The sequence below is a fragment of the Heterodontus francisci genome, chromosome 18 (genome assembly GCF_036365525.1).
Source record: "Heterodontus francisci isolate sHetFra1 chromosome 18, sHetFra1.hap1, whole genome shotgun sequence".
Classification (NCBI taxonomy): Eukaryota; Metazoa; Chordata; class Chondrichthyes; order Heterodontiformes; family Heterodontidae; genus Heterodontus; species Heterodontus francisci.
Genome location: NC_090388.1, coordinates 94,723,786 through 94,741,744, shown reverse-complemented (window position 1 = coordinate 94,741,744; position 17,959 = coordinate 94,723,786).

The following is a 17,959-nucleotide window of genomic DNA, read 5'->3' as shown; positions in this document are numbered from 1 at the left end:
CTCTGACATTCTCAGACACTCTCTATCACTCTCTGACACTCTCTGACACTCTCTATCACTCTCTGACACTCTCTGACACTCTCTATCACTCAATGACACTCTGTGACACTCTCTATCACTCTCTATCACTATCTGACACCCTCTGACATACTCAGACACTCTGTGACACACTCTGACACTCTCTATCACTCTATGACACTCTCTGACACCCTCTGACACCCTCTGACACCCTCTGACACCCTCTGACACCCTCTGACACCCTCTGACACACTCTGAAACTCTCTGACACTATCTGACACTATCTGACACACTCTGACACTCTCAGAATCTCTCTATCACTCTCTATCACTCTCTGACACTCTCCATCACTCTCTGACACTCTCTATCACTCTCTGACACTCTCAGAGGCTCTCTGTCACTCTCTATCACTCTCTGACACTCTCAGACACTCTCTATCACTCTCTGACACTCTCTGACACTCACTGACTCTCTCAGACCCTCTCTTTCACTCTCTGAAACTCTCTATCACTCTCTGACACTCTCTATCACTCTCTGACACTCTCTGACACTCTCTATCACTCTCTATCACTCTCTGATGCTCTCTGGCACTCTCTATCACTCAATGACACTCTCTGACACTCTCTATCACTCTCCATCACTCTCTGACACTCTCCCACACACTCTGACACTCTCAGACACTCTCTTTCACACTCCGTATCACTCTCTGACAGTCTGTGACACACTCTATCACTCTCTGACACTCTCTATCACTCTCTGACACTCTCTGACACTCTCTATCACTCTCTATCACTCTCTATCACTCTCTGACAATCTCTGACACTCTCTATCACTCTCTGATGCTCTCTGGCACTCTCTATCACTCAATGACTCTCTGTGACACTCTCTATCACTCTCTATCACTATCTGACACTCTCTGAAACACTCAGACACTCTGTGACACACTCTGACACTCTCTATCACTCTATGACACTCTCTGACGCTCTCTATCACTCTCTGACACTCTCTATCACGCTCTGACACTCTCTGACGCTCTCAGACACACTCAATCACTCTCTATCACTCTCTGACACTCTCTGACACTCTCTAACATTCTTCATCACACTCTGACACACTCTGACACTCTCTGACACTCTCTGACTCTCTCTATCACTCAATGACACACACTGACACACTCAGACACTCTCATACACTCTCTCTAGCTCTCTGACACTCTCTATCACTCTCTGACACTCTCTATCGCTCTCTAACACTCTCTTTCACACTCTCTGATACTCTCTATCACTCTCTATCACTCTCTGACACTCTCTGACAATCTCTATCACTCTCTATCATTGTCTGACACTCTCTATCACTCTCTGACACTCTCTATCACTGTCTGAAACTCTCTGATACTCTCCATCACTCAATAACACTCTCTGACATCTCTATCACTCTCCATCACTCTCTGACATTCTCTGACACTCTCAGACACTCTCTATCACTCTTTATCAGTCTCTGACACTCTCTGACACTCTCTGACACTCTCTGAATCTCTCTGAATCTCTCTGACACTCTCTATCACACTCTGACACTCTCTATCACGCTCTGACACTCTCTGACGCTCTCAGACACACTCAATCACTCTCTATCACTCTCTGACACACTCTGACACTCTCTGACCCTCTCTATCACTCTCTATCACTCTCTGACACTCTCTATCACTCTCTGACATACTCTGACACACTCTATCACACTCTGACACTCTCTGACACTCTCTATCACTCAATGACTCACTCTGAAACTCTCTGTCACTCTCTATCACTCTCTGACACTCACTGACACACTCAGACACTCTCATACACTCTCTCTAACTCGCTGACACTCTCTATCACTGTCTATCACTCTCTGACACTCTCTATCACTCTCTGACACTCTCTATCACTCTCTGACATACTCTGACACACTCTATCACACTCTGACACTCTCTGACACTCTCTATCACTCAATGACTCACTCTGAAACTCTCTGTCACTCTCTATCACTCTCTGACACTCACTGACACACTCAGACACTCTCATACACTCTCTCTAACTCTCTGACACTCTCTATCACTGTCTATCACTCTCTGACACTCTCTATCACTCTCTGACACTCTCTATCACTCTCTATCACTCTCTATCACTCTCTGACACTCTCTGATACTCTCTATCACTCTCTATCACTCTCTGACACTTTCTGACACTCTCTATCACTCTCTGACACTCTCTAACACTCTCAGAATCTCTCTATCTCTCTCTATCACTCTCTGACAATCTCTATCACTCTCTATCACTGTCTGACACTCTCTATCACTCTCTGACACTCTCTATCACTCTCTGAAACTCTCTGATACTCTCCATCACTCAATAACACTCTCTGACATCTCTATCACTCTCCATCACTCTCTGACATTCTCAGACATTCTCAGACACTCTCTATCACTCTTTATCACTCTTTATCACTCTCTGACACTCTCTGACACTCTCTGAATCTCTCTGACACTCTCCATCACTCAATGACACTCTCTGACACTTTCTATCACTCTCTATCACTCTCTGACACTCACTGACACTCTCAGACACTCTCTCTCACTCTCTGAGACTCTCAGACACTTTCTATCTCTCTCTGACACTCTCTATCACTCTCTATCACTCTCTGACACTTTCTGACACTCTCTATCACTCTCTGACACTCTCTAACACTCTCAGACTCTCTCTATCTCTCTCTATCACTCTCTGACAATCTCTATCACTCTCTATCATTGTCTGACACTCTCTATCACTCTCTGACACTCTCTATCACTGTCTGAAACTCTCTGATACTCTCCATCACTCAATAACACTCTCTGACATCTCTATCACTCTCCATCACTCTCTGACATTCTCAGACACTCTCAGACACTCTCTATCACTCTTTATCACTCTTTATCAGTCTCTGACACTCTCTGACACTCTCTGAATCTCTCTGAATCTCTCTGACACTCTCTATCACACTCTGACACTCTCTATCACGCTCTGACACTCTGTGACACTCTCTGACGCTCTCAGACACACTCAATCACTCTCTATCACTCTCTGACACACTCTGACACTCTCTGACACTCTCTGACCCTCTCTATCACTCTCTATCACTCTCTGACACTCTCTATCACTCTCTGACATACTCTGACACACTCTATCACACTCTGACACTCTCTATCACTCAATGACTCACTCTGAAACTCTCTGTCACTCTCTATCACTCTCTGACACTCACTGACACACTCAGACACTCTCATACACTCTCTCTAACTCTCTGACACGCTCTATCACTGTCTATCACTCTCTGACACTCTCTATCACTCTCTGACACTCTCTATCACTCTCTATCACTCTCTATCACTCTCTGACACTCTCTGATACTCTCTATCACTCTCTATCACTCTCTGACACTTTCTGACACTCTCTATCACTCTCTGACACTCTCTAACACTCTCAGAATCTCTCTCTCTCTCTCTATCACTCTCTGACAATCTCTATCACTCTCTATCACTGTCTGACACTCTCTATCACTCTCTGACACTCTCTATCACTCTCTGAAACTCTCTGATACTCTCCATCACTCAATAACACTCTCTGACATCTCTATCACTCTCCATCACTCTCTGACATTCTCAGACATTCTCAGACACTCTATCACTCTTTATCACTCTTTATCACTCTCTGACACTCTCTGACACTCTCTGAATCTCTCTGACACTCTCCATCACTCAATGACACTCTCTGACACTTTCTATCACTCTCTATCACTCTCTGACACTCACTGACACTCTCAGACACTCTCTGTCACTCTCTGTCACTCTCAGACACGCTCAGACTCTCTCTATCACTCTCTGACACTCTCTGACACTATCTGACACTCACAGAAACTCTCTCTCACTCTCTGAGACTCTCAGACACTTTATATCTCTCTCTGACACTCTCTATCACTCTCTATCACTCTCTGACATTCTCAGACACTCTCTATCACTCTCTGACACTCTCTATCACTCTCTGACACTCTCTATCACTCTCTATCACTCTCTGACACTCTCTGACACTCTCTGACACTCTCTGACACTCTCTGACACTCTCTATCACTCTCTGACACTCTCACATACTCTGACACTCTCTGACACTCTCAGACACTCTCTATCACTCTCTATCACTCTCTGACACTATCTGACACTCACAGAAATTCTCTCTCACTCTCTGAGACTCTCAGACACTCTCTATCACTCTCTGACACTCTCTATCACTCTCTGACATTCTCAGACACACTCTATCACTCTCTGACACTCTCTGTCACTCTCTGACACTCTCTGACACTCTCTGACACTCTCTATCACTCTCTGACACTCACTGACACTCTCAGACACTCTCTATCACTCTCTATCACAGTCTAACGCTCTTTGACGCTCTCAGACACTCTCTGACGCACTCAGACACTCTCTGTCACTCTCTGTCACTCTCAGACACGCTCAGACTCTCTCTATCACTCTCTGACACTCTCTATCACTCTCTGACACTCTCCATCACACTCTGACACTCTCTATCGCTCTCTGACACTCTCACATACTCTGACACTCTCTGACACTCTCAGACACTCTCTATCGCTCTCTATCACGCTCTGACACTATCTGACACTCACAGAAACTCTCTCTCACTCTCTGAGACTCTCAGACACTTTCTATCACTCTCTGACATTCTCAGACACTCTCTACCACTCTCTGACATTCTCTATCACTCTCTGACACTCTCTGACACTCTCTATCACTCTATGACACTCTCTGACGCTCTCTATCACTCTCTATCACTCTCTGACACTCTCTGGCGCTCTCAGACACTCTCTGGCGCTCTCAGACACTCTCAGACACTCTCTATCACTCTCAGACACTCTCTATCACGCTCTGACACACTCTGACACTCTCCATCACTCTATGACACTCTCTATAACTCTCTATCACTCTCTGACACCCTCTGACACCCTCTGACACCCTCTGACACCCTCTGACACCCTCTGACACCCTCTGACACACTCTGACACACTCTGAAACTCTCTGACACTATCTGACACTATCTGACACTATCTGACACTATCTGACACACTCTGACACTCTCAGAAGCTCTCTATCACTCTCTATCACTCTCTGACACTCTCCATCACTCTCTGGCACTCACTCTCTATCACTCTCTATCACTCTCTGACACTCTCAGACACTCTCAGACACTCTCAGACACTCTCTATCACTCTCTATCACACTCTAACGCTCTTTGACGCTCTCAGACACTCTCTGACGCACTCAGACACTCTCTGACACTCTTTGACGCTCTCAGATGCTCTCTGACAATCTCTGACGCTTTGAGATACTCTCAGACACTCTCTATCACTCTCAGACACTCTCTGTCACTCTCTGACACTGTTGCTCTCAGACACACTCAATCACTCTCTATCACTCTCTGACACTCTCTGACACTCTCTAACATTCTTCATCACTCTCTGACACACTCTGACACTCTCTGACACTCTCAGACAGTCTCTATCACTCTCTATAACACTCTGACACTCTCTATCACTCTCTGACACTCTCTGACACTCTCTGACACTCTCTGACACACTCTGACACTCTCAGACACTCTCAGACACTCTCTGACAATCTCAGACACTCTCTATCACTCTTTATCACTCCCTGACACTCTCTGACACTCTCTCTCACTCTCTGACATTCTCTATCACTCTCTATTACTCTCTGACACTCTCTGATATTCTCTATCACTCTATATCACACTCTGACACTCTCTGACACTCTCTATCACACTCTATAACTCTCTGAAGCTCTCTATCACTCACTATCACTCTCTGACACTCTCTATTACTCTCTGACACTCTCTATCACTCTCTATCAATCTCTGACACTCTCTGAAACTCTAATATCACTCTCTATCACTTTCTGACACACTCTGACACTCTCTATCACTCAATGACACTCTGTGACACTCTCTATCACTCTCCATCACTCTCCATTACGCTCCATCACTCTCTGACACTCTCTGACACACTCAGATACTCTGTGACGCACTCTGACACTCTCTATCACTCTATGACACTCTCTGACGCTCTATATCACTCTCTATCCTCTCTGACACTCTCTATCCTCTCTGACACTCTCTATCACTCTCTGACACTCTCTATCACTCTCTATCACTCTCTGAAACTCTCTGACACTCTCCATCACTCAATGACACTCTCTGACATCTCTATCACTCTCTGACACTCTCTGACACTCTCTGACACTCTCTATCACTCTCTATCACTCTTGATCACTCTTTATCACTCTCTGACACTCTCTAACACTCTCTGACTCTCTTATTCACTCTGTGACACTCTCTATCACTCTCTATCACTCTCTGACACTCTCTATCACTCTCTGACACACTCTATCACTCTCAGACACTCTCTATCACTCTCTATCACTCTCTATCACTCTCTGACAATCTCTATCACTCTCTATCACTGTCTAACACTCTCTATCACTCTCAGACACTCTCTATCACTCTTGGTCACTCTTTATCACTCTCTGACACTCTCTGACACTCTCTGAATCTCTCTGACACTCTCCATCACTCAATGACACTCTCTGACACTCTCTATCACTCTCTATCACTCTCTGACACTCTCTGACGCTCTCTGACGCTCTCTGACGCTCTCTGACACTCTCTGACGCTCTCTGAGACTCACAGACACGCTCAGAGACTCTCTATCACTCTGTAGCACTCTCTAACACTCTCCGACACTCTTAATCACTCTGTGACACTCTCTATCACTCTCTATCACTCTCTGACACTCTCGATCACTCTCTGACACTCTCTGAAACACACTGACATTCTCTGACAATCTCTGACACACTCTGACAATCTCTGACACTTTCTATCACTCTCTGACACTCTCTATCACTCTCTGACACTCTCTGACATACTCTGACACTCTCTGACACTCTCTATCACTCTCTGACACACTCTATCGCTCTCTGACACTCTCGATCACTCTCTGACACTCTCTGAAACACACTGACATTCTCTGACAATCTCTGACACACTCTGACAATCTCTGACACTTTCTATCACTCTCTGACACTCTCTATCACTCTCTGACACTCTCTGACATACTCTGACACTCTCTGACACTCTCTATCACTCTCTATCACTCTCTGACACACTCTGACACTTTCTGACACTTTCTGACACTCTCAGACACTCTCTATCACTCTCTATCACTCTCTGTTACTCTCTGACACACTCTGACACTCTCTGACACACTCTGACAATCTCTGACACGCTCTATCACTCTCCATCACTCTCTGTTACTCTCTGACACTCTCTGACATTCTCTGACACACTCTGACAATCTCTGACACGCTCTATCACTCACCATCACTCTCTGACACTCTCTATCACTCTCTGACACTCTCTGAAACACTCTGACCCTCTCAGACAATCTCTATCACTTTCTATCACTCTCTGAAACTCTCAGACACTCTCTGACACTTTCTATCACACTCTGACACTCTCAGAGACTCTCAGACAGTCTCAGACACTTTCTATCACTTTTTGACACTGTCTGACAATCTCTGACACTCTCAGACACTCTCTTTCACTCTCTATCCCTCTCTGACACTCCCTATCACTCCCTAACACTCTCAGATTCTCTATGACACTCTCTTTCACTCTCCATCACTCTCTGACACTGTCAGACACTCGCTGACACTCTCAGACACTCTCTGGCATTCTCAGACTCTCTCAGAGACTCTCAGACACTCTCTATCACTCTATATCACTCTCAGACACTCTGACACTATCTATCACTCTATGAAAGTCTCTGGCACTCTCTAACACTCTCTATCACTCTCTGGTACTCTCTGACACTCTCTGACATTCTCTGACACTCTCTGACACACTCTGACAATCTCTGACACGCTCTATCACTCACCATCACTCTCTGACACTCTCTATCACTCTCTGACACTCTCTCACACTCTCAGACACTCTCAGACACTCTCTGACACTCTCAGACACTCTCTACCACTCTCTGACACTCTCGATCACTCTCGGACACTCTCTGACACACTCTGACACTCTCTATCACTCTCGGACACTCTCTGACACTCTCTGACACACTCTGACACACTCAGACACTCTCTAATACTCTCTATCACTCTCTAACACTCTCTGACACTCTCTGAAACTCTCTATTACTCTCTATCACTATCTGACAGTCTCTGACACTGTCAGACACTCTCTATCACTCTCTGACACTCTCAGACACTCTCTCTCACTCACTGACACTCTCTATCACACTCTGACAGTTTCTGACACTCTCTCACACTCTCTCACACTCTCTATCACTCTCTATCACTCTCTGTTACTCTCTGACACACTCTGACATTCTCTGACACTCTCTGACTCACTCTGACACTCTCTATCAATCTCTGACACTCTCAGACACTCTCAATCACTCACTGACACTCTCTATCACGTTCTGACACTCTCTGACACTCTCAGACACTCTCTATCACTTTCTGACACACTCTACATTTTCTGACACTCTCAGACCCTCTCTTTCACTCTCTATCCCACTCTGTTACTCTCTGACACTCTCTGACACTCTCTGACACTCTCTATCACTCTTTATCACTCCCTGACACTCTCTGACACTCTCTATCACTCTCTGACATTCTCTATCACTCTCTATCACTCTCTGACACTCTCTGACATTCTCTATCACTCTCTATCACTCTCTATCACTCTCTATCACTCTCTATCACTCTCTGACACTCTCTGACACTCTCTGACACTCTCTATCACTCTATATCAGTCTCTGACACTCTCTATCACACTCAATCACTCTCTATCACTCTCTGACACGCTCTGACACTCTCTAACATTCTTCATCACTCTCTGACACACTCTGACACTCTCTGACACTCTCAGACACTCTCTATCACTCTCTATAACTCTCTGACACTCTCTATCACTCAGTGACACTCTCTGAAAATCTCTATCACTCTCCATCATTCTCTGACACTCTCTGACACTCTCTGACACTCTCTGACACACTCTGACACTCTCAGACACTCTCTATCACTCTTTATCACTCCCTGACACTCTCTGACACTCTCTATCACTCTCTGACATTCTCTATCACTCTCTATCACTCTCTGACACTCTCTGACATTCTCTATCACTCTCTATCACTCTCTATCACTCTCTGACACTCTCTGACACTCTCTGACACTCTCTGACACTCTCTGACACTCTATATCAGTCTCTGACACTCTCTATCACACTCTATCACTCTCTGACACTCTCTGAAGCTCTCTATCACTCACTATCACTCTCTGACACTCTCTATCACTCTCTGACACTCTCTATCACTCTCTATCACTCTCTGACACTCTCTGAAATTCTATATCACTCTCTATCACTTTCTGACACACTCTGACACTCTCTATCACTAAATGACACTCTGTGACACTCTCTATCACTCTCCATCACTCTCTGACACTCTCTGACACACTCAGATACTCTGTGACGCACTCTGACACTCTCTATCACTCTCTGACACTCTCTGACGCTCTCTATCACTCTCTATCACTCTCTGACACTCTCTATCACTCTCTGACACTCTCTATCACTCTCTGACACTCTCTATCACTCTCTATCACTCTCTGTCACTCTCTGATACTCTCTATCACTCTCTATCACTCTCTGACACTTTCTGACACTCTCTATCACTCTCTGACACTCTCTGACACTCTCTTCCACTCTCTGAAACTCTCTGACACTCTCTGACACTCAATGACACTCTCTGACACTCCCTATCGCTCTCTATCACTCTTTGACACTCTCTGACACTCTCAGACTCTCTCTATCTCTGTCTATCACTCTCTGACACTCTCTATCACTCCCTATCACTCTCTGACACTCTCTGACACTCTCTGACACTCTCAGACACTCTCTATCACTCTTTCTCACTCTCTGACACTCACTGACATTCTCAGACACTCACTGACACTCTCAGACACTCTCATACACTCTCTATCACTGTCTATCACTCTCTGACACTCTCTATCACTCTCTGACACTCTCTATCACTCTCTATCTGTTCCTCCTGCAGAATGTGGGAGGTAAGGGTCGCCAAGAGTGTCCCTGCTGACTGCATCTGTGGGAAGTGCACCCAACTCCAGCTCCTCGAGAACCGCGTTAGGGAACTGGAGCTGGAGCTGGATGAACTTCGGATCATTCGGGAGGCGGAGGAGGTTATTGAGAGGAGTTATGGGGAGGTAGTCACACCTCAGGTAAAAGAAGTAGGTAGATGGGTTACCGTCAGGGGAAGGAGAGGGAACCAGCAGGCAGTGCAGGGATCCCCTGTGGCCGTTTCCCTCAACAACAGGTATACCGTTTTGGATACTGTTGCGGGGAACGACTTACCAGGGGTAAGCAATGGGGTACAGATATCTGGCACAGAGTCTGTCCCTGTTGCTCAGAAGGGAAGGGGGAAGAGGAGCAGAACATTAGTCATTGGGGACTCCATAGTTAGGGGAACAGATAGGAGGTTCTGTGGGAACGAGAGAGACTCACGGTTGGTATGTTGCCTCCCAGGTGCCAGGGTTCGTGATGTCTCAAAGAACAAAGAACAAAGAACAAAGATAATTACAGCACAGGAACAGGCCCTTCGGCCCTCCAAGCCTGCGCCGATCCAGATCCTCTCTCTAAACATGTCGCCTATTTTCTAAGGTTCTGTATCTCTTTTCTTCCTGCCCATTCATGTATCTGTCTAGATACATCTTAAAAGACTCCATCGTGCCCGCATCTACCACCTCCGCTGGCAATGCGTTCCAGGTGCCCACCACCCTCTGCGTAAAGAACTTTCCACGCATATCCCCCCTAAACTTTTCCCCTTTCACTTTGAACTCGTGTCCTCTAGTAATTGAAACCCCCACTCTGGGAAAAAGCCTCTTGCTATCCACCCTGTCTATACCTCTCATGATTTTGTACACCTCAATCAGGTCCCCCCTCAACCTCCGTCTTTCTAATGAAAATAATCCTAATCTGCTCAACCTCTCTTCATAGCTAGCGCCCTCCATACCAGGCAACATCCTGGTGAACCTCCTCTGCACCCTCTCCAAAGCATCCACATCCTTTTGATAATGTGGCGACCAGAACTGTACGCAGTATTCCAAATGTGGCCGAACCAAAGTCCTATACAACTGTAACATGACCTGCCAACTCTTGTACTCAATGCCCCGTCCGATGAAGGAAAGCATGCCGTCTGCCTTCTTGACCACTCTATTTACCTGCGTTGCCACCTTCAGGGAACAGTGGACCTGAACACCCAAATCTCTCTGGACATCAATTTTCCCCAGGACTTTTCCATTTACTGTATAGTTCACCCTTGAATTGGATCTTCCAAAATGCATCACCTCGCATTTGCCCTGATTGAACGCCATCTGCCATTTCTCTGCCCAACTCTCCAATCTATCTATATTCTGCTGTATTCTCTGACAGTCCCCTTCACTATCTGCTACTCCACCAATCTTAGTGTCGTCTGCAAATTTGCTAATCAGTCCACCTATACTTTCCTCCAAATCATTAATGTATATCACAAACAACAGTGGTCCCAGCACGGATCCCTGTGGAACACCACTGGTCACACGTCTCCATTTTGAGAAACTCCCCTCTACTGCTACTCTCTGTCTCCTGTTGCCCAGCCAGTTCTTTATCCATCCAGCTAGTACACCTTGGACCCCAAGCGCCTTCACTTTCTCCATCAGCCTGCCATGGGGAACCTTATCAAACGCCTTACTGAAGTCCATGTATATGACATCGACAGCCCTTCCCTCATCAATCAACTTTGTCACTTCCTCAAAGAATTCTATTAAGTTGGTAAGACACGACCTTCCCTGCACAAAACCATGTTGCCTATCACTGATGAGCCCATTTTCTTCCAAATGGGAATAGATCCTATCCCTCAGTATCTTCTCCAGCAGCTTCCCTACCACTGACGTCAGGCTCACCGGTCTATAATTACCTGGATTATCCCTGCTACCCTTCTTAAACAAGGGGACAACATTAGCAATTCTCCAGTCCTCCGGGACCTCACCCGTGTTTAAGGATGCTGCAAAGATATCTGTTAAGGCCCCAGCTATTTCCTCTCTCGCTTCCCTCAGTAACCTGGGATAGATCCCATCCGGACCTGGGGACTTGTCCACCTTAATGCCCTTTAGAATACCCAACACTTCCTCCCTCCTTATGCCGACTTGACCTAGAGTAATCAAACATCTGTTCCTAACCTCAACATCCGTCATGTCCCTCTCCTCGGTGAATACCGATGCAAAGTACTCGTTTAGAATCTCACCCATTTTCTCTGAGTCCAAGCATAACATTCCTCCTTTGTCCTTTAGTGGGCCAATCCTTACTCTAGTTACACTCTTTCTCCTTATATATGAATAAAAGGCTTTGGGATTTTCCTTAACCCTGTTTGCTAAAGATATTTCATGACCCCTTTTAGCCCTCTTAATTCCTCGTTTCAGATTGGTCCTACATTCCCGATATTCTTTCAAAGCTTCGTCTTTCATCAGCCGCCTAGACCTTATGTATGCTTCCTTTTTCCTCTTAGCTAGTCTCACAATTTCTCCTGTCATCCATGGTTCCCTAATCTTGCCATTTCTATCCCTCATTTTCACAGGAACATGTCTCTCCTGCACGCTAATCAACCTCACTTTAAAAGCCTCCCACATATCACATGTGGATTTACCTTCAAACAGCTGCTCCCAATCTACATTTCCCAGCTCCTGCCGAATTTTGGTGTAGTTGGCCTTCCCCCAATTTAGCACTCTCCCTTTTGGACCACTCTCGTCTTTGTCCATGAGTATTTTAAAGCTTACGGAATTGTGATCACTATTCCCAAAGTAGTCCCCTACTGAAACTTCAACAACCTGGCCGGGCTCAATCCCCAACACCAGGTCCAGTATGGCCCCTTCCCGAGTTGGACTATTTACATACTGCTCTTGAAAACCCTCCTGGATGCTCCTTACAAATTCTGCTCCATCTGGACCTCTAACACTCAGCGAATCCCAGTCAATGTTGGGAAAATTAAAATCTCCTATCACCACTACCCTGTTGCTCCTACATCTTTCCATAATCTGTTTACATATTTGTACCTCTATCTCACGCTCGCTGTTGGGAGGCCTGTAGTACAGCCCCAACATTGTTACCGCACCCTTCCTATTTCTGAGTTCTGTCCATATTGCCTCACTGCTCGAGTCCTCCATAGTGCCCTCCTTCAGCACAGCTGTGATATCCTCTTTGACCAGTAATGCAACTCCTCCACCCCTTTTACCTCCCTCTCTATCCCGCCTGAAGCATCGATATCCTGGGATATTTAGTTGCCAATCATGCCCTTCCCTCAACCAAGTCTCAGTAATAGCCCCTGGATCGTGTTTTTGGGATCCTTAATGGGGAGGGGGAGCAGCCCCAAGTCGTGGTCCACATAGGCACCAACGACATAGGTAGGAAGAGAGATGGGGATTTAAGACAGAAATTTAGGGAGCTAGGGTGGAAGCTTAGAGCGAGAACAAACAGAGTTGTTATCTCTGGGTTGTTGCCCGTGCCACATGATAGCGAAGCGAGGAATAGGGAGAGAGAGGAGTTGAACACGTGGCTGCAGGGATGGTGCAGGAGGGAGGGTTTTGGTTTCCTGGATAATTGGGGCTCGTTCTGGGGTAGGTGGGACCTCTACAAACAGGATGGTCTTCACCTGAACCAGAGGGGTACCAATATCCTGGGGGGGAGGTTTGCTAGTGCTCTTCGGGGGGGGTTTAAACTAATTCAGCAGGGGAATGGGAACCTAAATTGTAGTGCCAATGTACAGGATGTTGAGAGTAGTGAGGTCAGGGATATGGTTACAAGGACGCAAGAGGGCACTGGCAAGCAAGAACCTGGTTTAAAGTGTGTCTATTTCAACGCCAGGAGCATCCGGAATAAGGTGGGTGAGCTTGCAGCATGGGTTGGTACCTGGGATCTCGATGTAGTGGCCATTTCAGAGACATGGGTAGAGCAGGGGCAGGAATGGATGTTGCAGATTCCGGGATTTAGATGTTTCAGTAAGAACAGAGAAGATGGTAAAAGAGGGGGGGGGGGGGGTGTGGCATTGTTAATCAAGGAGAGTATTACAGCGACAGAAAGGACGTTTGAGGACTCGGCTACTGAGGTAGTATGGGCTGAGGTTAGAAACAGGAGAGGTGAGGTTACCCTGTTGGGAGTCTTTTATAGACCTCCGAATAGTTCCAGAGATGTAGAGGAAAGGATAGCGAAGATGATTCTCGACAGGGGTGAGAGTAACAGGGTAGTTGTTATGGGGGACTTTAACTTTCCAAATATCGACTGGAAATACTATAGTTCGAGTACTTTAGATGGGTCAGTTTTTGTCCAGTGTGTGCAGGAGGGTTTTCTGACACAGTATGTAGACAGGCCAACCAGGGGCGATGCCACATTGGATTTGGTACTGGGAAATGAACCCGGCCAGGTGTTAGATTTAGATGTAGGTGAGCACTTTGGTGATAGTGATCACAATTCGGTTAGGTTTACCTTAGCGATGGGCAGGGACAGGTATATACCGCAGGGCAAGAATTATAACTGGGGGAAAGGAAATTATGATGCGATTAGGCAAGATTTAGGATGCGTAGGATGGGGAAGGAAACTGCAAGGGATGGGAACAATCGAAATGTGGAGCTTATTCAAGGAGCAGCTACTGCGTGTCCTTGATAAGTATGTACCTGTGAGGCAGGGAGGAAGTTGTCGTGCGAGGGAGCCGTGGTTTACTAAAGAAGTTGAAGCGCTTGTCAAGAGGAAGAAGGCGGCTTATGTTAGGATGAGACGTGAAGGCTCAGTTAGGGCGCTTGAGAGCTACAAGCTAGCCAGGAAGGATCTAAAGGGAGAGCTAAGAAGAGCAAGGAGAGGACACGAGAAGTCATTGGTGGATCGGATCAGGGAAAACCCTAAGGCTTTCTATAGGTATATCAGGAATAAAAGAATGACTAGAGTTAGATTAGGGCCAATCAAGGATAGTAGTGGGAAGTTGTGTGTGGAATCAGAGGAGATAGGGGAAGTGTTAAATGAATATTTTGCGTCAGTATTTACAGTAGAGAAAGAAAATGTTGTTGAGAATACTGAGATTCAGGCAACGAGGCTAGATGGGATTGAGGTTCACAAGGAGGAGGTGTTAGCAATTTTGGAAAGTGTGAAAATAGATAAGTCCCCTGGGCCAGATGGGATTTATCCTAGGATTCTCTGGGAAGCTGGGGAGGAATTGCAGAGCCTTTGTCCTTGATCTTTATGTCGTCATTGTCGACAGGAATAGTGCCGGAAGACTGGAGGATTGCAAATGTTGTCCCCTTGTTCAAGAAGGGGAGTAGAGACAGCCCTGGTAATTATAGACCTGTGAGCCTTACTTCGGTTGTGGGTAAAATGTTGGAAAAGGTTATAAGAGACAGGATTTATAATCATCTTGAAAAGAATAAGTACATTAGAGATAGTCAGCACGGTTTTGTGACGGGTAGGTCGTGCCTCACAAACCTTATTGAGTTTTTCGAGAAGGTGACCAAACAGGTGGATGAGGGTAAAGCAGTGGATGTGGTGTATATGGATTTCAGTAAGGCGTTTGATAAGGTTCCCCACGGTAGGCTATTGCAGAAAATACGCAAGTATAGGGTTGAAGGTGATTTAGAGCTTTGGATCAGAAATTGGCTAGCTGAAAGAAGACAGAGGGTGCTGGTTGATGGCAAATGTTCATCCTGGAGTTTAGTTACTAGTGGTGTACCGCAAGGATCTGTTTTGGGGCCACTGCTGTTTGTCATTTTTATAAATGACCTGGAAGAGGGTGTAGAGGGTGGGTTAGTAAATTTGCAGATGACACGAAGGTCGGTGGAGTTGTGGATAGTGCCGAAGGATGTTGTCGGGTACAGAGAGACATAGATAGGCTGCAGAGCTGGGCTGAGAGATCGCAAATGGAGTTTAATGCGGAAAAGTGTGAGGTGATTCACTTTGGAAGGAGTAACAGGAATGCAGAGTACTGGGCTAATGGGAGGCTTCTTGGTACTGTAGATGAACAGAGACATCTTGGTGTCCAGGTGCATAAATCCCTGAAGGTTGCTAACCAGGTTAATAGGGCTGTTAAGAAGGCATATGGTGTGTTAGCTTTTATTAGTAGGGGGGTCGAGTTTCGGAGCCACGAGGTCATGCTGCAGCTGTACAAAACTCTGGTGAGACCGCACCTGGAGTATTGCGTGCAGTTCTGGTCACCGCATTATAGGAAGGATGTGGAAGCTATGGAAAGGGTGCAGAGGAGATTTACTAGGATGTTGCCTGGTATGGAGGGAAGGTCTTACGAGGAAAGGCTGAGGGACTTGAGGTTGTTTTCGTTGGAGAGAAGGAGGAGGAGAGGTGACTTAATAGAGACATATAAGATAATCAGAGGGTTAGATAGGGTGGATAGTGAGCGTCTTTTTCCTCGGATGGTGATGGCAAACACGAGGGGACATAGCTTCAAGTTGAGGGGTGATCGATATCGGACAGATGTGAGAGGTAGTTTCGTTACTCAGAGTAGTAAGGGAGTGGAACGCCCTGCCTGCAGCAGTAGTAGATTCGCCAACTTTAAGGGCATTTAAGTGGACATTGGATAGACACATGGATGAAAATGGAATAGTGTAGGTCAGATGGTTTCACAGGTCGGCGCAACATCGAGGGCCGAAGGGCCTGTACTGCGCTGTAATGTTCTAAATTCTAAATTCTATCACTCTCTGACACTTTCTGATACTCTCTATCACTCTCTATCAGTCTCTGACACTTTCTGACACTCTCTATCACTCTCTGACACTCTCTAACACTCCCAGACTCTCTCTATCTCTCTGTATCACTCTCTGACAATCTCTATCACTCTCTATCACTGTCTGACACTCTCTATCACTCTCTGACACTCTCCATCACTCAGTGACACTCTCTGACATCTCTATCACTCTCCATCACTCTCTGACTCTCTCTGACACTCTCAGACACTCTATATCACTCTTTATCACTCCTTATCAATCTCTGACACTCTCTGACACTCTCTGAATCTCTCTGACACTCTCCATCATTCAATGACACTCTCTGACACTCTCTATCACTCTCTATCACTCTCTGACACTCTCTGACACTCTCTGACGCTCTCTGACGCTCCCTGACGCTCTCTGACACTCTCTGAGACTCTCTGAGACTCACAGACACTCTCAGATACTCTCCATCACTCTCTAACACTCTCTGACACTCTTAATCACTCTGTGACATTCTCTATCACTCTCTATCACTCTCTGACACTCTCTATCACTCTCTGACACACTCTATCACTCTCTAACACTCTCGATCACTCTCTGACACTCTCTGAAACACACTGACACTCTCTGACAATCTCTGACACACTCTGACAATCTCTGACACTTTCTATCACTCTCTGACACTCTTTATCACTCTCTAACACTCTCTGACATACTCTGACACTCTCAGACACGCTCTATCACTCTCTATCACTCTCTGTCACTCTCTGACACTCTCTGACACTTTCTGACACTCTCAGACACTCTCTATCACTCTCTATCACTCTCTGTTACTCTCTGACACACTCTGACATTCTCTGACACTCTCTGACACACACTGACAATCTCTGACACGCTCTATCACTCTCTATCACTCTCTGTTACTCTCTGACACTCTCTGACATTCTCTGACACTCTCTGACACACTCTGACGCCCTCTGACCCTCTCTGACACACTCTGACACACTCTGACACACTCAGACACTCTCTATCACT